The sequence below is a fragment of the Phyllobates terribilis genome, unplaced genomic scaffold (genome assembly GCF_046119375.1).
Source record: "Phyllobates terribilis strain yellow unplaced genomic scaffold, ASM4611937v1 Scaffold_12__6_contigs__length_324123572, whole genome shotgun sequence".
NCBI classification, from domain to species: domain Eukaryota; kingdom Metazoa; phylum Chordata; class Amphibia; order Anura; family Dendrobatidae; genus Phyllobates; species Phyllobates terribilis.
The window spans coordinates 25,148,932-25,157,522 of NW_027362772.1; positions in this window are offsets into that span (position 1 = coordinate 25,148,932).

Sequence of the window (8,591 nt, forward strand, 5' to 3'; positions counted from 1 at the left end):
AGTATGATGCCCCCACAGTCTTCTCCCTTACACAGTATGATGCCCCCACATTCTTCTCCCTCATACAGTATGATGCCCCCACAGTCTTCTCCCTCACACAGTATGATGCCCCCACAGTCTTCTCCCTCACACAGTATGATGCCCCCACAGTCTTCTCCCTCACACAGTATGATGCCCCCACAGTCTTCTCCCTTACACAGTATGATGCCCCCACATCCCTCACACAGTATGATGCCCCCACAGTCTTCTCCCTCACACAGTATGATGCCCCCACAGTCTTCTCCCTCACACAGTATGATGCCCCCACAGTCTTCTCCCTTACACAGTATGATGCCCCCACATCCCTCACACAGTATGATGCCCCCACAGTCTTCTCCCTTACAAAGTATGATGCCGCCACAGTCTTCTCCCTCACAAAGTATGATGCCGCCACAGTCTTCTCCCTCACACAATATGATGCCGCCACAGTCTTCTCCCTCACACAGTATGATGCCCCCACAGTCTTCTCCCTTACAAAGTATGATGCCGCCAGTCTTCTCCCTCACAAAGTATGATGCCGCCACAGTCTTCTCCCTCACACAATATGATGCCGCCACAGTCTTCTCCCTCACACAGTATGATGCCCCCACAGTCTTCTCCCTCACACAGTATGATGCCCCCACAGTCTTCTCCCTCACACAGTATGATGCCCCCACAGTCTTCTCCCTTACAAAGTATGATGCCCCCACAGTCTTCTCACTCACACTGTATGATGCCCCCACAGTCTTCTCCCTCACACAGTATGATGCCCTACTGTACCCCTCCCCTGACACCCAATATGGCACCCCTCCACTCAACCCGAATGGCAAAAAAAAAACAACAGCTAGCCCGTTCCCAAGATGAGCGGATCAGACATGCTCTATGTTGAGTGATGTAGTGATGCATCGCGCCTGCTGTACTGAGCCTCAGATGGCGCAGGTGAATGGTGGAGCAGGGAGCTGACACTCCCAGCTACACCTTCATATTTATCTGCATCCTAGGGATAAAAGTGGGACATGCCATCAACCTCATGGGACAGCTCCACAAAATTGGGAATGTTCAGTTACATCTGGACAATTGGACCCATTTAGTTCGGCCGATAATAATTCAACAAACAGCAATAAGAATGCTCCTTTCAGATTATTGTCCGGTGTGAACATGCCTCTAACCACACAATGAACATGAAAAATGCCCTTTTATTGGGTGATCAGAAAGTTTATGTAGACATAAGAAAAAAATCAATGTTTTCGGTAGCACCTCAACCCATTTAAATGACAAAATGAAGATCGGAGTTCGTTAACGATCTGAAATCGCCTAGTGTAAAGAGGCCCTTAGGTTTGGGGGGTCCTATATAAATTGGAAGGATATGGGGTTAAAAGTGTGCTCTTAGAAATCCTGAAACCCTATTTTTCCCCCCTAATCTTCCGGGAACCCCACAGTAATGCTTAGAAATTGTGCCTAAACTTCGGCCCTTATATAGTCCTGTCCTGGTGGTGTCCTGACGAAATAAGGATTGTTTCATGTGTGATATTCGATAAACACGTCTGTAAAGAAGTCTATGTGCACCCCTTCTCATCCGTGGACTTGGGGGATGTCAACAAAGACCGTTCTCCATGTCGGTGCGGACCCTGAGATCGGCAAACAAAAACATGCAGTGTTGTCCTGAACAGTATAAATAAAGCTGATTGCAGCATCAGTGCTCTCCATAGCAACCAAATAGATTCTTGGTTGGTTGCTATGGGCAATGATAACTGTTATGAGGCCTAGTGCGCGCTTTTCAACTAACTTTATTTATAATGCCCTGGAGAACAACATAGGTTTTACAAAACAAATTAAATATATCAGACATCTCCTGTTCCTCATCCATAGTAACTATGTTATACCGTCCAGGAGACCAATCGACCATAATTTACTTTATCTTATAGACCAGAAAGATGCAAAACCACATAGGCCTGATCAGTTTTATGTGGTTTCATGGGGCTAAGGGAATCACAGGAGACCTAAAATGTCCAAATGTCAGGAAGCAGAACAGATGACATCCACGTCTGTGCCTTCATTGAGAACAATGTCTCCTGACAAGCCACATGGACCTATAATAAGGTCCCTAGAGTTGTGTCATGGTGTCCATCGATTTTTCCGTAAAGTCTATCTACGTTTCCGTTTGGATATTTTTTTTTTTTTAGCTGAATTTTGCTTTTAAATGAGTATGGGAATATTTCACCATCTCAGATTTCACCCTAAAAATTAGGAAAAAAAAATCCACCTTGAGAGTAACGTCTCTTAATGAGAAAAGGGCAAAGGTTTCCGAAAACTGCCATGATAATCCCCCTTATAAGGAACCATTGTGATAACTCGGAGCTGGCATCTTTTCTGAACCTAATCCCTTCATTATCCTGAGAAAGTACATTTTTTAGGCTTTTTTTTTTTTTAGATTTTATTCCAAAAATGGGGTTAAAATTAACTTTTGTTTTATTTTACTTTTTTATCACTTTCTTGTATGTACTGTAATACGGTAATATTATAAAATTACTGATTTCCTATAAAACCCTATAACAATGCCATCGACACCCTGCAATCATGATTGACATTGGGCTAGCGGGCGTCGGAAGATTAGAGATTATTCCTTCCTTGTAATGAAAGCTACAAAAAAAAGATGCTATCTGATTGCATTCCTTATTAAAAATGTGTCTTTTTTGGGGGGGGGGGGGTCAATTTTTTTCAGTTTTCCCAACAGTCTGGAGAAGGCATAAGAACAGATCCACATTATTTTTCTGCATCAAGAGGCCTGAATGCTGAAGAAGGTAAAGGCAGAAGCGCTGCAGTGAGTGGGGTAAGGACACAGAGTGAGCGGTAAGTGAGTGGGGTAAGGACACAAAGTGAGCGGTAAGTGAGTGGGGTAAGGACACAGAGTGAGCGGTAAGTGAGTGGGGTAAGGACACAGAGTGAGCGGTAAGTGAGTGGGGTAAGGACACAGAGTGAGCGGTAAGTGAGTGGGGTAAGGACACAGAGTGAGCGGTAAGTGAGTGGGGTAAGGACACAGAGTGAGCGGTAAGTGAGTGGGGTAAGGACACAGAGTGAGCGGTAAGTGAGTGGGGTAAGGACACAGAGTGAGCGGTAAGTGAGTGGGGTAAGGACACAGAGTGAGCAGTAAGTGAATGGGGTAAGAACACAGAGTGAGCGGTAAGTGAGTGGGGTAAGGACACAGAGTGAGCAGTAAGTGAGTGGGGTAAGAACACAGAGTGAGCGGTAAGTGAGTGGGGTAAGGACACAGAGTGAGCGGTAAGTGAGTGGGGTAAGGACACAGAGTGAGCAGTAAGTGAGTGGGGTAAGAACACAGAGTGAGCGGTAAGTGAGTGGGGTAAGGACACAGAGTGAGCGGTAAGTGAGTGGGGTAAGGACACAGAGTGAGCGGTAAGTGAGTGGGGTAAGGACACAGAGTGAGCAGTAAGTGAGTGGGGTAAGAACACAGAGTGAGCGGTAAGTGAGTGGGGTAAGGACACAGAGTGAGCGGTAAGTGAGTGGGGTAAGGACACAGAGTGAGCGGTAAGTGTAACAGCCGCTTAAGAGAGTTCCAATAGGAACTAATCAGGGTTTAAAGATGAGATCTGATCGAGACTCTTCCAGTAACCAGGCTAAGAGTTATGTATCCTTGATCCCTCCACAATGATCCTACTAATAGGAACCCCCCAGACTTATTACCGTGTCTTCACTGCACTCTGAGTCGCCAGTGTCACTTTATAATGAGAAGTCTTATCCGGGCACGCTTGTGTTTAATGCACATTAGTGAAGACTGGGAAAATGCTCAGGTCTTTACCTCCGTGACACAAATCAACAGATGCCCGCTGGGTGACACCTTCACACACAACCCAAACACACAATTATTACTGATAACAGCTGTAGAGCGCTGTTCGCAGTGCTGAGTGCGCTTCTATTAACGTAACATGTTCAGTTCATCAGGACATTCTAATTATTGGCCCCATTGTCACAAATAAAATATATTGGATGCCGGTAAATGCGCTAAACGGGGATCACAGCAGGTACAGAATTGTATTTACAAAACAGACAAGAATATTACTGCTATATCACTACCCCGGTATACAAATAAATAACTACAGTAACACTGCTTCCAATGCATAATACTGCCCCTGAGTACAAGAATATAACTACTATAATACTGCTCCTATGTACAAGAATATAGCTACTATAATACTGCCCCTATGTACAAGAATATAACTACTATAATACTGCCCCTGAGTACAAGAATATAACTACTATAATACTGCTCCTATGTACAAGAATATAGCTACTATAATACTGCCCCTATGTACAAGAATATAACTACTATAATACTGCTCCTATGTACAAGAATATAACTACTATAATACTGCTCCTATGTACAAGAATATAACTATTATAATACTGCTCCTATGTACAAGAATATAGCTACTATAATACTGCCCCTGAGTACAAGAATATAACTACTATAATACTGCTCCTATGTACAAGAATATAGCTACTATAATACTGCCCCTGAGTACAAGAATATAACTACTATAATACTGCTCCTATGTACAAGAATATAACTACTATAATACTGCTCCTATGTACAAGAATATAACTACTATTATACTGCCCCTATGTACAAGAATATAACTACTATAATACTGCTCCCTATGTACAAGAATATAACTACTATTATACTGCCCCTATGTACAAGAATATAACTACTATAATACTACCCCCTATGTACAAGAATATAGCTACTATAATACTGCTCCTATGTACAAGAATATAACTACTATTATACTGCCCCTATGTACAAGAATATAACTACTATAATACTACCCCCTATGTACAAGAATATAACTACTATAATACTGCCCCAAATGTACAAGAATATAACTACTATAATACTGCCCGTATGTACAAGAATATAACTACTATAATTCTGACCCCTATGTACAAGAATATATCTACTATAATACTGCCCCTATGTACAAGAATATAACTACTATAATACTGCCCTTATGTACAAGAATATAACTACTATAATACTGCCCTTATGTAGAAGAATATAACTACTATAATACTGCCCCCTATGTACAAGAATATAACTACTATAATACTGCTCCTATGTACAAGAATATAGCTACTATAATACTGCTCCTATGTACAAAAATGTAACTACTATAATACTGCCCCTTTGTACAAGAATATAGCTACTATAATATTGCCTCTATGTATAAGAATATAACTACTATAATACTGCCCCAAATGTACAAGAATATAACTACTATAATACTGCCCCTATGTACAAGAATATGACTACTATAATACTGCTCCTATGTACAAGAATATAACTACTATAATACTGCCCCTATGTACAAGAATATAACTACTATAATACTGACCCTATGTACAAGAATATAACTACTATAATACTGACCCTATGTACAAGAATGTAACTACTATAATGCTGCCCCCATGTACAAGAATATATGTACCATAATACTGCCCCCTATGTACAAGAATATAACAACTATAATACGGCCCCCTATGTACAAGAATATAACTACTATAATACTGCCCCTATGTACAAGAATATAACTACTATAATACTGCCTCTATGTAAAAGAATATAACTACTATAATACTGACACTATGTACAAGAATGTAACTACTATAATACTGCCCCTATGTACAAGAATATATCTACTATAATACTGCCCCTATGTACAAGAATATATCTACTATAATACTGCCCCCTATGTACAAGAATATAACAACTATAATACTGCCCCCTATGTACAAGAATATAACTACTATAATACTGGCCCAATGTACAAGAATATAACTACTATAATTCTGCCCCCTATGTACAAGAATATATCTACTATAATACTGCCCCTATGTACAAGAATATAACTACTATAATTCTGCCCCCTATGTACAAGAATATATCTACTATAATACTGCCCCTATGTACAAGAATATAACTACTATAATACTGCCCCTATGTACAAGAATATAACTACTATAATACTGCCCTTATGTAGAAGAATATAACTACTATAATACTGCCCCCTATGTACAAGAATATAACTACTATAATACTGCTCCTATGTACAAGAATATAGCTACTATAATACTGCCCCCTATGTACAAGAATATAACAACTATAATACTGCCCCCTATGTACAAGAATATAACTACTATAATACTGCTTCTATGTACAAGAATATAGCTACTATAATACTGCTCCCTATGTACAAGAATATAGCTACTATAATACTGTTCCTATGTTCAAGAATATAACTACTATAATACTGCCCCTATGTACAAGAATATAACTACTATAATACTGCTTCTATGTACAAGAATATAACTACTATAATACTGCTCCCTATGTACAAGAATATAACTACTATAATACTGCCCCTATGTACAAGAATATAACTACTATAATACTGCCTCTATGTAAAAGAATATAACTACTATAATATTGACCCTATGTACAAGAATGTAACTACTATAATACTGCTCCTATGTACAAGAATATAGCTACTATAATACTGACCCTATGTACAAGAATGTAACTACTATAATACTGCCTCTATGTACAAGAATATAACTACTATAATACTGCTCCCTATGTACAAGAATATAACTACTATAATGCTGCCCCTATGTATAAGAATATAACTACTATAATACTGCCCCCTATGTACAAGAATATAACTACTATAATAATGCTCCTATGAACAAGAATATAACTACTATAATACTGCCCATATATACAAGAATATAACTACTATAATACTGCCCCTATGTACAAGAATATAACTACTATAATACTGCCCCTATGTACAAGAATATAACTACTATAATACTGCCCTCTATGTACAAGAATATAACTACTATAATACTGCTCCTATGTACAAGAATATAACTACTATAATACTGCTCCCTATGTATAAGAATATAACTACAATAATACTGCCCCCTATGTACAAGAATATAACTACTATAATACTGCCCCTATGTACAAGAATATAACTACTATAATACTGCCTCTATGTACAAGAATATAACTACTATAATACTGCTCCTATGTACAAGAATATAACTACTATAATACTGCCCCTATGTACAAGAATATAACTACTATAATACTGCTCCTATGTACAAGAATATAACTACTATAATACTGCTCCTATGTACAAGAATATAACTACTATAATACTGCCCCCTATGTATAAGAATATAACTACTATAATACTGCCCATATATACAAGAATATAACTACTATAATAATGCTCCTATGTACAAGAATATAACTACTATAATACTGCTCCTATGTACAAGGATATAACTACTATAATACTGCCCCCTATGTATAAGAATATAACTACTATAATACTGCCCATATATACAAGAATATAAATACTATTATACTGCCCCTATGTACAAGAATATAACTACTATAATACTGATCCTATGTACAAGAATATAACTACTATAATACTGCCCCCTATGTATAAGAATATAACTACTATAATACTGCCCCTATATACAAGAATATAACTACTATAATACTGCTCCTATGTACAAGAATATAACTACTATAATACTGCTCTTATGTGCAAGAATATAACTACTATAATACTGCCCCTATGTACAAGAATATAACTACTATAATACTGCCCATATATACAAGAATATAACTACTATAATACTGCCCATATATACAAGAATATAACTACTATAATACTGCTCCTATATACAAGAATATAACTACTATAATACTTCTCCCTATGTACAAGAATATAACTACTATAATACTGCCCCTATGTACAAGAATATAACTACTATAATACTGCCCATATATACAAGAATATAACTACTATAATACTGCCCATATATACAAGAATATAACTACTATAATACTGCCCATATATACAAGAATATAACTACTATAATACTGCTCCTATATACAAAAATATAACTACTATAATACTGCTCCCTATGTACAAGAATATAACTACTATAATACTGCCCCTATGTACAAGAATATAACTACTATAATACTGCCCATATATACAAGAATATAACTACTATAATACTGCCCATATATACAAGAATATAACTACTATAATACTGCCCATATATACAAGAATATAACTACTATAATACTGCTCCTATGTACAAGAATATAACTACTATAATACTGCCCCCTATGTACAGGAATATAACTACTATAATACTGCTCCTATGTACAAGAATATAACTACTATAATACTGCCCCTATGTATAAGAATATAACTACTATAATACTGCCCCCTATGTACAAGAATATAACTACTATAATGCTGCCCCTATGTATAAGAATATAACTACTATAATACTACTCCTATGTAGAAATATCTTTATCCAGAACTTTACGTTAAATGAATCTCCAGACTTTCCAGTCTTTCTGACCCTTCCTCCTGGGGTTGCATCTCATGATAACCTTTTAAAATTTTAATTTCTTGACTAAATACATCAAATTATGTATCTGGGTTATGTTAATGATT